The following is a 14,708-nucleotide window of genomic DNA, read 5'->3' on the forward strand; positions in this document are numbered from 1 at the left end:
CACATAATAGATACAAACTCAAAGTAAACTGCACCAAACTTGATTGCAGGAAATACGACTTCAGCAATAGAGTGGTCAATGTCTGGAATACTCTACCCGACTCTGTAGTCTCTTCCCCAAACCCCAAAAACTTTAACCTTAGACTGTCTACTATTGACCTCACCCCTTTCCTAAGAGGTCTGTAGGGGGCGTGCATAAGCGCACCATCGTGCCTACCGTCCCTGTCCTATTGTTTCTCTTATTCTTTTATTTTTCTTATATGTACCCATTTCATGTATTCACAACTATGTATACACTTATACTTATTATCTTGTAAACAATTGGCAAATCAAATAAATAAAAAATAAAAATAAATAAATAAAATATCTCTCCATGATGTAGAGTTGTAATTGCAGGAGTGTTCCAATCTCGGATGGCAAACCTCAGATAAATAATGTTTCCAAGCAAATACAACTCAGGTAAACAAAGTCACTAATCTAAAGGAGGATTAGAGAGAGGAAGTAAACATATGTGAGACTTTAACTAGAGATAATTAATTGTACGGATTATTGTGCTAAACAGTAACGAAAGTTAAGCAGTAACCAAAGTTAACCAGTGATGGAGGATAACTAAAAATGTGTATAAACGCAAGACTTGACTCCAGTAAAGATCATCATGATTCAGTTGTTCATGATCAAACAACTCGACTGCCTCGTCATTACAACACCATGAAACCGGTCCCTGGTGTCCAAAAGGTTGGGGGCTGCTGCTGTTCTAGAAGGTCTAGATCTGTTTATTGACACTAAAGTAAGCTGAGCATTCTTCTCAGTCTTTCTCCACTCGTTGCTTTCATCTTGACCCCTTGAGAGAGCAAGCTTAAGATGTCCTTAGTTGTGCCCATTTGAAGAGTCTTCTTCTCCTTATTCCAATAGCAACCAAGAGTAGAATCAAGATGTATGGGTACTATTAAGGTTTTATCACCCATTATTTTGGAGGAGGTCTGGTGATTACAATGAACTGAAAGATCTATGGAGATTGTCAATCATCCAGGGCATGGTTATCCCAAAGGTGGCTTTTCAAAAGACAACTGGACTTTCTTCGTGGTTGTTGTTTTCTTTGAAAACATTTCACTTCTCAGAACTGAAGAAGCTTCTTGGATGAAAGTGAAACATTTTCAGGAAAAAAAAACCAAGAAAGTCCAGTTGCCTTTGGAAAACCAGCTTTAGGACAATGTACTGAAAGACAATAGAGAGACATTATTTACATTATTTATATATATCCCATTAAATTCGAGCCAATATTTTTGCTGAATTCTTCTGAGTGAATCAAAGCCTAATGAGACAAAGAACAGCTCTATTCTAGAGCTGTTCTCACTTCTTAAGTAATAGTTTGAGGGTGACCTGCAGTCACCTTCCTTGACATCAATTCAAAGGTTGAAAATCGTCACCTGAGCCAAGCAACACTCTCCCCAACTGGGAAAAAAATAGGAAAAAAATGGGTGCGGGGAGGAATCCCCTCACTGTTTCCTTTCTTCCTTATTCTTAGTTGATGCTCTATTTCAGGGCTGTCAAACTCATGGCCCGCAGGCTGGATGCATCACATGCTGGCCACGCCCACTCCCAGTTTAGCAAAGGGGTAAAAAGTCACAAAATGTCATGTGACAGTGCAAATTTGACATCCCTGCTCTATTCAAGTTTGCTGATGTGTAAAAAGACTGATTGCAGATGGGATGGATTACTTAAGGAATGCCAAGTCACCACCCCTTTGTTCAAGTTTAAAAGGCTGGTGAAATCCTCAGGTGAAGAAACTACAGCAGCTGTGGTTTCTCTGTGGAGAGGGAAAAACCAGAGACCCACCAAGTAGGTAAATGGAAGCTCCATCACTTTCTGACAAATGCTAGATTCATTATTGTTTTTTGAAGCACTGCAGCTGAGCTGGAAATAAACCACACAGCTGAGGGATTAGACAAAACGGGAGGCTGATTTAGGAGTTGTATATAAAGACCATATGCAAAAGAGTCCAAAGAAAAAGACACTCTGGAAGGAAATAACAAAAGATAAAAATTATCAATCAGCCAACAAAGCTGGTTCTAGGGAACAGAAGTAATTAATGAGTAAATGAGGCCTCCTATAATTTTTAAGCATTTTAATGTTGTTTTTTTAAACTGATAATCACCTGCCTGACAAAGCATCTGCTTCCAGTCTCAAATTTTATTTCCTGAAAAGTCCTGGGAATAAAGAAAACCCATGAAACTGATGCTTGGCATCATAATACAGCTTACTCACTAGTAAGTAGAAAGATCTTTGTTCTGTCTGTCTCTTAAGCATGATCCAAGGGATGGGTGAAAAAATGGGGTGCAAAGGGAAATGTCAAGAAAAGTACTACCAGTAGCTGTGAAAGAATAGGGCACATATCTTGTATATGTATCTATTTTTCTACCTGGAGTCTGGATTTGGTGTGTTTGTTCTGCTATCTAGTGGAGGGATGTAACACAGGGACATATTTCCAAAGCATTTTAGACTCATCTCTGCCTTTACAATAAGGTCCACCCATTTCCCTTGATTCCATCTAACCTTTACTTCCCTAACTTCCATAGGCCTCTCTGGAAATCATGGAGCCTTTGGGGTGGCTTTGACCGTGATTTTTACACATTGGTTTTGCAGTATTTCACAAATATATCTGTTACATGTACAATAGTCCTCAACTTGGACCACAATGGAGCCTGGAATTTTGGTCCTATTTGTGGTACAGTAAGTCAAAGCATCACATGACCAGACTTGATTTTATGACCATGTTGATGTCAGCCATAAATTGAGTGATTGCAGTTGTTAAGCAAATGGTGTGGTCTTTAACCAGCATCCACCAGAAAGCTGCAAAAAATATCACAATTGTGGTCATGTGACTGCAGAATGCTGCAACCAGTTGTGCATTTCAAATGTGAGCCCATTGCCAAGCACCTGAAATGCAATGGTGTGATTGTAGGGAGGTGACAGCCACAAACTTGAATGTGATTGTAAGTAGTTTTTTTAAAAAGTCTCTCATAGTGTCAAACAACTAGTCATACATTGAGGAGTATATCCAACTAAAATAAGAAAACAGGGACCCAATGAAGTCTATCTGTTCCAAGCACCATTTTACCCATTCAGATTTAAAGCCCATTCTATCATAGATTATAGGGTTTGAAATTCAGCTAAAAATACTAATGATAGGATGGACAGATCTTTAAAAGGACTCTCCAATATCTTTAGAACATTTTTCTCCAACCTAATCCAGCTATTTTCATTTCCAAAAACTCTAATCAGAAGTTTAAATTAGCTAGAGGTGATACATAACGATGAATAAGCCTGGAAAACAAACTGCTTTGCATTTTTAAAAACAGCAGCAGAGTGAGAAAGATTATCCCACCTATATTATTTTTACAAATAATTCAAGATGGAAAACATATCCAGCACATCTTCCTCCTCCTAATTGTAGTGTTATATGGTGTTATTTTAGAGGATTGTGGTAATATTCTTCTTCCTGGTTAAAAATCCTGCAAAAGACCACGATGGAGGAAGATGAATAAATAATCTGTAGAGATTCTCAGTCATCCAGGTCATGATTCTCCCAAAGGTGGTTTTTCAGGAGGCAACTGGACTTTCTTGTGTGTTTTTTTGAAGATGTTTTGCTTTTCATCCAAGAAGCTTCTTTAGCTCTAATAAAATAGTGGGGAATGGAAGGATTTTATATTCTGTAAGGAATATAAATCCTTCCATTCCCCACTATCTTGTCAGAGCTGAAGAAGTTTTTTGGATGAGAATCGAAACATTTTCAAAGAAAAAACAAAGTCCAGTTCCTCCTGAAAAAGCACCTTTGGGACATGAATAAATAATTTTCACTTAACCATTTCCTCAGGAAAGTCAAAACAAGCAGAAATTTTAGGAACAATAATTAATCTAATAGGCAAATAGTAAGCACTATGTAGTCTTTGGTACCCTCTGAGCTTGGTTGTTTGCCTGCAGATGTTTCATTAACAACCAGACAGTGGTGGGATTCAAAAAAAAATTACTACAGGTTCTGTGGGCATGGCTTGGTGGGCTTGGTGGGCGTGGCAGGGGGAGGTTACTACAAAATCCCATTCCCTCCCCACCTCACTAACCTGCTTTCCAGCTCCGTTCTCCTGTGCAGGGCAACAAAAGAAGACTCAACCAATCATCTGGGAGGCAGAGAATAGATGGGGGCAGGACCAGTCAGAGGTGGTATTTGCCGGTTCTCCAAACTACTCAAAATTTCCACTACCGGTTCTCCGGAACTGGTCAGAACCTGCTGAATTCCACCTCTGCAACCAGGTAACCTCAATGCTAGTGAGTGTGGGATTTGATCCCTGTTTGTCTGCCAGTGTTCATGGGCTGTAGTTTTTTCTATAGTTCCTGGTGTGGGGTATTGTTTCTGTTTGTTTGGTGTTGATCCTTGCTTATCCAGGTTTTGGCAGCTGGTGAGGATGTGTTCCGGTGTTTTGTTCTTAGGTTTTTGTTGTCTTTTTTTTTTTGTGAATGATGTGAAATATATCTTTTGATGGCTGATTTGTCTCAATGCCATGCTGCCAAGAATTCCCTAGTAGCAATAGCAATAGCACTTAGACTTATATACCACTTTACAGCCCTCTCTAAGCGATTTACAGCAGAGGGCACCAAACTTGGCAACTTTAAGACTTGTGAACTTCAACTCCCAGAATTCTCCAGCCTGCAGCTGTATTGTGAGATTAAGTAGTTTTCATTGTGTTCTTCTGACTGCTAGTTGATATTCCTGGATGCAGTCTGCCTGTTCTGCCTCTTTGTCCTACATAGTGACTGTTACAGTCCTTACACTGCATGTTTTAGCTCAAGGGTCTCCAACCTTGGCAACTTTAAGCCTGGAGGACTTCAACTCCCAGAATTCCCCAGCCAGCTTTGCTGGCTGGGGAATTCTGGGAGTTGAAGTCCTCCAGGCTTAAAGTTGCCAAGGTTGGAGACCCTTGTTTTAGCTGATTCCTGTTTTTCCTTCTTTGGTGGCTGGATGTTTTGGTTTATTTAAGATGTTTTGTAGGACTTTGCTTCAGTGATGCTTTTTGGTTAAAATAGTCTGTTGGTTGTTTCTGAGATTTTTTTTTTATATATGATATCTTTTTATAGCTTGTGTTCTTTGTGCAATCATGAATTGAGTGGACAGGAACTTTTGATAAAGTTGTGTGGGTATCCATTTTGTTATAAGATGTTACCTAGGCAGTCTGTTTCATTTTTCTGGTGTTCTGTTTGATCCGGTGCGTCTGTGCCCATCTGAAGTAAGGAATGTTTCTATTTCTGCAATATTATTTTCTCTTGTTTCAAACTTATCCTATTCTCCTATTTGCATCCCAAATAATTCGATTCATCAATTTAGAAAAAAAAAATCAATTTAGAAACCATTCATTTAGATAGATGTAGGACTTGTTCTTGATGTCCCTTAGAAACTCACAGATGTTATGATTATCGCAAATTGTCCTTAATTTAAACGATCTACTTTTTAATTGGGAAGTGATGGTTTAGCGGTTAAAGATGTCAGCGGGAAAGCTGACAGTCTGGGTTCAAGACCCCAGCACCCTGCACTAGGGTGAGCCCCTGTTCCTTGCCTCAGCTTCTGTCCACCTGGCTGTAGCAAAATGCAAATAAATGAGTAGAAATCACTTTGGTCGGAAAGTAACAGCATTCCATGCACCTTTGGCATATAGCCGTGCTGGCAACATGACAATAGAAAATGTCTTCAGATAATGCTGTCCACCCGCTCACTATGTAATGGAGATGTACAGAGCCCCCAAAGTTGGATAGGACTCAACAGGGAAATCTTTACCTTTTTACTGTTTAGTTACATCCACAGCATTGTCCGTTCCTGGATTCAGGAGATGGCAACAGCTTATAACTGGGTCAGGATAGGCCCACTGCTTTGTTAGATAAGAACTTGACATCCTCCGGGGAAAATAGGCAAGTCCAAAATATCATAATTGATTGCTGCTGATGAAGAACTCCTGCTGCCCAGACTGCAGTTTTAAAAGCATAGCTGTCTGGTAGTTAATATATTGTATTACTCATTTTGGGAAGAAGACTTGAGCAGCTTCTTCTTAACTCGCAGATCTGCTTCAGTGCTAATTGCATGTATTAACCACTCTGACAGGGTCATTCAGATTTAAATAGCAAAGCAGAAGAAGGAGGCTCTTGAGGAAAGTGCTGCTGAAAGGTCTGTACCTTTAACATCCTTGCTTTCAAGTTCAAACAAAGTTCTTTGTTGAGGAAGGCTAGTCTACCTCCCAGTACTTTTGGAGACTTTTCAGTGATTGGGGGAACCAAAAAAAAAAAGAAGATGGCCAACATTTTCCTACCATTTCCCCAGACCAGTTGGTGGAGATGACCCCTTGATATTAGTGGTTGAGGTCCAATTCTGAAGTCAAAAATAGGAACTTTGCTAGGAAGAGTTATATATAAGAATAAGACTTGCGGGGGAAATGGTATTGTCCACTTTGGAAGGCATAATGAGATCAGATGCTTCCACGCTGCCACATTTTGAGCCTGGGAAAATGGAAGGGGGGATTTCTTAGAGTATATGTAGTTAGACATAATAACATTCTTTTTCTACTTCAAGGTCATGTTAGTTTGGGCATAAGTGAGGGGAAGTCTCAAGTTGGGACGGATGATGATGTGGGCATGTGATGTGATGATGGGTTCAGGGAATGGATTTGTAGTTTTTACTTATTGCAAGGAAGCCCAGAACTTTCAGATTCGAGATTCCCCAGTTGTGCCAGTTTACTATCCAATTAAAAAAAAGAACTTTTGAGAAGATGTCTGTCTCGGAGTTATCAGTTGGAGTGGAGGTTTTCTGGAACGCCACAGTATTGGTGTTTGCTAGATGGGTCTATTCTATATAACAATAAGTCTTCAAAGAAGAAACATCCTTCTCTTTTAATCAGTGGTATGGTTTGTTGAGAGGTTTCAGCCAAAATAGTTTATTCCATGGACATGGCTAGTCTGGTGAAGAGAGGGACCAAGGGTGATAGCAGTGTTCCAATATTTGAGGGGTTGCCACAGAGAGGAGGGGATGTCAACCAATCTTCTAAAGCACCCAAAGGCCAGACAAGGAACAATGGATGGAAACTGATCAAAGAGAGATTCAACCTAGAAATAAGGAGAAATTTTCTGACAGTGAGAACAATCAACCAGTGGAACAGCTTGCCTTTAGAAGTTGTGAGTGCTTCATCACTGGAAGCTTCCAAGAAGAGATTGGGCAGTAACCTGTCAGAAATGGCATAGAGTCTCCTATTTGAGCAGGGGGTTGGACTAAATGACCTGCCCTACAGGGTCCCTTCCAACTCTGTTATTCTATTCTATTCAATATACTGAAATGAAGGAAAGCATTTCTGACTTCTGAACTTGCATTCAGCCATGACTTTTCTTTTCCTTGTCTCTTCACAAATCCACACCAATAAACAAACCATGTGCTCGCTAGCTGATAAGAAAAACTGAGATTAGACTTGCTTCATTTCCTCACAGGAAAATGCTTCTTCTCTAAAAGTTGCACTGCTTTTTTATCTTGTTAAAAAAAAAATCATTTAATGAAAATTATTGGACTGTCAGGCTGCATGAAAGGTAGAATTTGAAATTATGGGAGGAAATTTTGGAAAGAGAAGTGGGAGAGAGAACTTGATGGAGCTGTGAGAGACTAGAATGGATTCAAACAGAGATGAATATTGGAAACTTAGTGGTTTCGGGAAGGAATTGGTTAATCTAAACTGAATTGGACAGAGTTATATTGATAGAATCTTGTCAGTCTGATAGAAATTAGTTGGAAGATGATTGTATAGAAGTGTGGGGGTTAAGACTCAACATCCAAAGAACAAGATGTGCCATGGGACCTTGTCTATCCTTTACAGATAGTCCCTTTGGGTCTGAAGATGATGAAAATAGCAATAGTGCTTAGAATTATACACCTTTTCATAGTGCTTAGACTTATACACCTTTTCATAGTGCTTTACAGTCATCTCTAAGCAGTTTACAAAGTCAGCATGTTGTCCCCAACAATCTGGGTACTCATTTTAGCGACCTCAGAAGGATGGAAGGCTGAGTCAACCTTGAGCCAGTCAAAATTGAACTCCTGACAGTGGGCAGAGTTAGCCTGCAATACTGCATTCTAACCACTGCACCACCATAACTCAAAATCAAACATTCTATCAGAGGAGAGAAAGAGGGAGGGGGGAGGGAGGGAGAGAGAGAGAGGGAGGGGGAGGGAGGGAGAGAGAGAGTGTGTCCAAATCTGCCAAGGTTATTTTTACTTAAAATAAGTCATAAATGTAGAATAGAATCCCAACATTATTATTGCATTTTTGTTGTACAACAATTAGAGTCACTTTTTCACAAAATGGGTGATCATATAAAGCTGATGAATAAAATAAACTCTAAATAGCCATAGGCATGTGCATGTGTTGTAGATTGCAAACATATACATAATTAAAGAAACCTTAGGCTGAGATAATCATTAGTAGAGAAATAATTCAAAAGTAGACAGATAATTCTGTCTGCAAGACAATTAAAAGCCAAGGCACTTCTTTTCAGGAGGATAAGGATAGGTTTTGGCTATAGAAAGCAATGCAATTAACTAGTAAATTCTGGGTGAAATGAAACTGATTTCAATTAGCTTGCTATTCCAATTAGCTTATTCTTAATACAGGAAAAAAAAATCTGAAGTGCTATTTCTATCAAATGCTGACAATCTGCAAATTTTCTAGTTGCAAACTGCAAATATGCATCTGGAATCCGACACAGATCACATTGGCGATGCAAAACGAGCCTTGTGATAAGGCTGAGTAAAGCAGTTGCTTCAAGTAAGAGATATTCAGTGGTAAAACAAGAGGTTGGAAGTGAAAGTTGCTTAACAACTTCCTACCAGTGTCCTCTACTTGAGTTTTCTGCTTTTGATCCCCTGGACTTTTTATCACCATTATCTTTTGTAAATAGAAAGGAAGCAGTTATTTTCTTCTTAGATCTGAAGTGGCTAACAGGTTGGGGAGGGGGGGGGAGAGAATACTTGAAAGGATCTCATAGACTTGAATGCTGGGCCCAAATGAAATAAAATCCTATTTCTGGGGAGAACAGAAAAAAAGGCATAATTATAAAAGGTCTAGCTTGTGCCTAAGGTGAGATTAAAGCTCATGGTCTCCCGGTTTTTAGCCTGATGCCTTAATCACTACTAGTAATGGTACATGTGAAAGAATCCAGCTACTTTGGGATGAATGGACTAGGAGCATAGAGTTCAAATCACAGGAAGCAATAGCCCCATTTTATTCTGCCTTAGCTTGGAATGATATGTCTAGTTCTGGCTTCACAGTGTAGAATGGAGACTGAAAATCTGGAACGAATAGGTTACTAAATTGTGATTAGGGCAAACAAATCAGTCCTATGAGTTAACTGGATCTGTTTAGTCAACAAAAGAAAGGTTTGACAGGAGATATAGTATGACTCCAAGTAGCTGAAGGGTATCATATGCAGGAGGGATGAAGGTGTTCTCTACTGAACCACAACCAAGGAATTGAAACTACAGAGAAGCTAATGTAGGTGTGATATTAGGAGGAATTCCTGATGGTTAGTGCTGTCCACCAGGTGATTAAGTTGCTTCATGAAGTGATGAGTTTCGTTTGATACCTTCAAGCAGAGGCCGGTTAGCCATCGGTCAATAGGTTTAAGCAGATGCTGCATCTAACAAAGGTTTGGACTAGGTGATCTTTGAGGTCTTTTCCAGTGGTGGGATTCCAATTTTTTATTACCGGTTCGGTGGGCATGGCTTGGTGGGCATAGCTTGGTGAGTGTGGCAGGGGAAGGATACTGCAAAATCTCCATTCCCTCCCCACCCCACTAACCTGCTTTCCAGCTCCATTCTCCTGTGCAGGGCAATAAAAGAAGACCCAGCTGATCAGCTGGGACTGGGGAGGCAGAGAATAGATGGGGGGCAGGGCCAGTCAGAGGTGGCATTTGTCGGTTCTCCAAACTACTCAAAATTTCCGCTACCAGTTCTTCAGAACTAGTCAGAACCTGCTGAATACCATCTCTGGTCTTTTCCCATGTTGTAACTGATGTCTTTATTAAGTTACAGTAGGGTTTCCCACTGAGCAATTTAAAAATGTGTGGACTTCAACTCCCAGAAGGCATCTAAACCAAGGCAAGGATCCACAAGTCTAATATGAAGCATCGATCAGGCAGCTACCAATAGCAGCATCTGAAACAAATCAGATCCCCCTGGACTGTGTCTCTAGAACATGGGTGTCAAACTTGCAGCCCATGGGCCAGATGCATCACGCACTGGCCATCCCCACTCCTGTTGTAATGACGAGGCAGTCGAGGTGTTTGATCATGATCAAATGAATCATGATGAACTTTATTGGAGTCTAGTCTTACATTTATACACATTTTTAGTAATCCTCTAACATTGGTTAACTTTAGTTTCCGCTCAGCTTTCGTTACTGTTTAGCATAATAATTAACACAATTAATGATCTCTAGTCAAAGTCCAACATATGTTTACTTCCTCTCTCTAATCCTCCTTTAGATGAGTAACTTTGTTTGCCTGAGTTGTATTTGCTTGGAAACATTCTTTTCTCTGAGGTTTGCCATCCAAGATAAAGATATTCCTGCAATTACAACTCTACACACTCCTAGTTTAGTGAAGGGGGAGGGAAATGTTGCATTATGTCATGTGATGACAATGTGTCATCGTGAGTTTGACACCCGTGCTTTGGAAGTACAATCCAAGTTGCCAGGCCTCCCACAGTCGGGCACAATCAAGGAACAAAAATCATACAATTATATTCCCAATGATATCAATATACAACATCTTAGATGGGCAACAGCACAGCGAGGCCAACAGATTAAACATGAACCTCCTGAGTTCAGGGTCTGTCTTTTCTGCCATTTTTGTCACCTAGAATGTCCCACTTTAGTATCATTTCTGAGACACTTTATATACTGTAAAAAATACTATAAAGCTCTTGCAGGTGTACCAGCGATGCTGCATGAATATTAATTTCCAGATGTGACTTGCATTCATTTGGAAAGAAGAGCTGGAAGAGATATCCTTGCTTTTCTAAAAGAGAAAAAAAACCCAAAACAAAACGAAAAACCAGCAGCCATTTAATGAAAGCAGACAAAGTAAGGAGAAGAAACACAATAAGTATTTACTAATATCCTAGATAATAATGGTTACAAACAGAGCATGTGTGATCTTCCTCTCTCATGTCCTCTTTACCAAAACTGAATATTCATGAACATCTGGACTAGTTAGATTTGGAGGAAGAGAAGGGTACCCAAGAACTAGCTTGTCGGAAATAAAAACCACAGTGCCCATCTTTAATTAAACTTTTCTTTACCCATGCTAGTAAATAAAAGAAGCAGGATGATTCTGTGATTATTACAATGCAGAGTTATAGGGCAGAGAATGCCATTTTGTCTTCTGTTAATTTATTAATGCAGGATTTTGCACATTACAACATTATATGTGAATTAGCATGGTAGGCACTTGATACAATTTGGATTCTATATGCTATAAAGATGAGTATATGCTATATATGCTATAAAGATGGAGATGAGTGAGGTCCATGTCTGATCTTCTATCAGGTACTAAATACTAGTGGTCAACTTTTAAGCCCAATGACTGCTTTCCTGCTTGTGTTATTTGACCTCCAATCCCAAGAAAATAATACATTTAAAAGCATAATGGAATTCTGGAAAAAAAAAACTCCGAATAATATGGGAAACCAAAGCCTTTGGTTAGAGCAATTTCATCTTACTGATAGAATATTTGTAGCTCAGGGCTGAGCTGTGAAGTCCTTGGTTACTTTTTTTCTTGTTTTCTTGCAGACATTTCATTACCAGTCATTTGGCAATTAGTTGTTTAGGTAATTGCCTAGTTTGGTAATGAAACATCTGCAAGAAAACAACCAAGCGCCAGGACACCACAGCAATTTCACTTTTCTTGGAGGGAGGCAAGGGCATTACTAGAAACCACCTGGTTATAATTGAATAAGGGGGTCCTTGGTGCCCTCTGAACTTGTTTGTTTCCTTGCAGATGTTTCATTACCTTAACTAGGTAACATCATCAGTGCTCAATCCAATACAATCAGTGCTCAACCAGGCCAAAAAATCCAATACATTTCTTCTCAGCGGTCAAAAGTCTGACAACAGGACTCTCAATCAAGGAGAAAGCAATATTAAAGAATATCAACATTTGAAACATTCCACTGCAGATCTCAAAATAGCCATTTTAGGAGGATATCTATATATATAAGTTTCTTAAGTTTTCGCGGGTATTTATATATATGGTATTCAGCTTTGTTCGGGTATTTCCCCATGTCATTATAGTTGTGCTTTTAAAGTTGTAGCAACGTTTTGGCAGAATCTCATCTGCCATCATCAGGCTTCTGTATTGTTTGTTGATATATTGCCTGATGATGGCAGATGAGATTCTGCCAAAACGTTGCTACAACTTTGAATGCCATACATATAAATACCCACGAAAACTTAAGAATATATAGATAGATATAGATATAGATATAGATATAGATATAGATATAGATATAGATATAGATATAGATATAGATATAGATATAGATATAGATATAGCACAGTCAAGTTGGTTGGAAACAGTCTTTCAGCATGTATAGTATGCACTGCTATTGCTTCTCTACAGCTTGGCCCAAATTATTTCAGATCCTGAATTCAAAGAGTGTGAGGAAGAACCACTACCAGTACAGAGAGAGGCTCCTAGGAGATGACATTTTATGTAGATAAGTTATCTGTGTTTATTTCAGTAATAGAGTTTACTTCTGACTGGTATGCAAAGATGCCATTGACCTATTTGGGTTTGGAAATGAAACAGGATTACAGCTAGTTAATAGCTGGATGAGAGATTGCCTGGGAATCCTAAAGTTGTAAGCTAGATCAGAAATTTGGAAAAAATCACATTGTATATTCAGTATAAAGTGTGCTTTTTCAAATCATCCTCTTGGCCTGTCACAATAAATAAATAATAATAAATAAATAATAGCAATACAGAAATTGAGACATTATCACACAGGCATAGGAATAAATGAGAGAAAATTTTGTTTTGTCCTGTAGAGGAAACCTGCCATGAATTAGAATTTTGTGTCTCCTTCTCCTACAACCCTAAGAAGTCATAAAGGGTTAGGGTACATATTTCAAAAAGCCAGCTCTTCTGAATAATGTCCCTAATCAATGGTTGGGTCTGCAGAAGTCTAATGTTATGGTTTTCCTTGAATTCCTCAGCTTGGACAGCTCTTGAACCTTCCTTCTGGGTTGGATCTTTTCAATGCTGGTCTGCTTGATGAAGTCTACTTCGACTCTTGGCTCTTCAAGCCTTGGTTCTTCCCTGATCAATCCAGCAGGTGCCTTTCTTCCTAGTGAACATCTGCCAGTTTCTCTCTGTGTATGTGGCCAAGTGTTGCCAAGAGAAACTCATTTCTTTGCAACCTGAGCTGTCCCTCCACCCCCTTAGCTGCAGAGAGTGGGCACCTATTAGCCCTCCAGGATAGTTCAGGAATCCAATGCCAGATAAGTCAGTATTAATTTTAATGTGAAACTATATGGCAGTACCAGAATCTTGCAAATCTGGATGCACTGCAATCTCCTTCCCCTTATTTTCATAAGAACTAGAGAACTAAGTATACATTCCTGCCTCATACTTAGTCTTCTTGTATTTGATCATTATTTTGAGGGATAATGAACTACTTTTTCTCCTGTCCCTCAAGGTTACTCCCTTTGTCCTCTAGTCTAGAGCACCAGATTTGGACAGAGTGCTATCGGAAGAAAAAACTTGTATCTTTTCTTTTAACCATGGCTAGACATCCTTATTCCAAAGAGATAAACAGCCATCCAGTTCCTTCTCTTATTCCCTTATCCCTTTTGAGTTGCTTACTTTTCATCTATTTCCCTTTTTTCCAGATGATTGCCTGGCTAGACCTGTCCACTCTTTCCTCCTCCCACTTCTCCCCTATGTGTTCTGCACTTGCAGCATCAAACCTTTATATATATTTTTCCTAACTTTGGACTTTATTTCTTGCTTGGCACAAAGCTCTTTTTTCCGTATGCCCTTATTCCATTGGCTCCAACACTTCTAACAGCAAATACCTTATCACTTCCTTTAGTTTCTATCTTCTACTTATCTTAGCTTCCCTGAGGTTCCTATGTTTTCTGATAGGAATCACAGACCTTTTCAGCTAAATTTTAACTCCCCAACTTCTCTTAGCAAGCTTCTGCCAGTTAGCATCAAGATTTAAGTGCCTTAATTATTTATCATTTCTAACACAACCTGCTGGCTTGTATATAAGTGCCACTGAATTCAGAGCGACATGAAGAAAGCTTTTAAAATTGCATCAAAAGCCTGCAATCTTGGGAAGAATGGAGAAGCTGCTCAAATCTGAAAAGAAACTTGACCCATTTGTATGCTGCTGCCAACAGAAGACCTCTCAGTGAGTAACAAGATATGAAACACACATGAAATATATCAATGTAAATAGCTTAAGACAGTTCCAGCCCAAACAAAATACAGTATATGGCATCAAGTCCCAATAGCTTTCTGGAAAAGCTCCATATTCAGCTTCTTTTTCTGGAAAGTACACACTGTCAGAGACTGATGAATCATCAACTGGAGATCATTTCACAGGGTCGGCTCCATCACCAGAAA

The 14,708-nt window shown here is 39.3% G+C and overlaps 1 protein-coding gene across 1 annotated transcript in view; it reads left to right on the plus strand.

The window, feature by feature from the left end:
* The window catches only part of CPLX1 (complexin 1), a 170,586-nt gene that overhangs the window by 135,859 nt on the left and 20,019 nt on the right, over positions 1-14,708 (plus strand). The gene's annotated exons all lie outside the window — the stretch shown is intronic.

Source organism: Notechis scutatus, chromosome 2, assembly GCF_049901735.1.
Source record: "Notechis scutatus isolate UNSWTSFEM ecotype Mainland chromosome 2, rNotScu1.2, whole genome shotgun sequence".
Taxonomy (NCBI): domain Eukaryota; kingdom Metazoa; phylum Chordata; class Lepidosauria; order Squamata; family Elapidae; genus Notechis; species Notechis scutatus.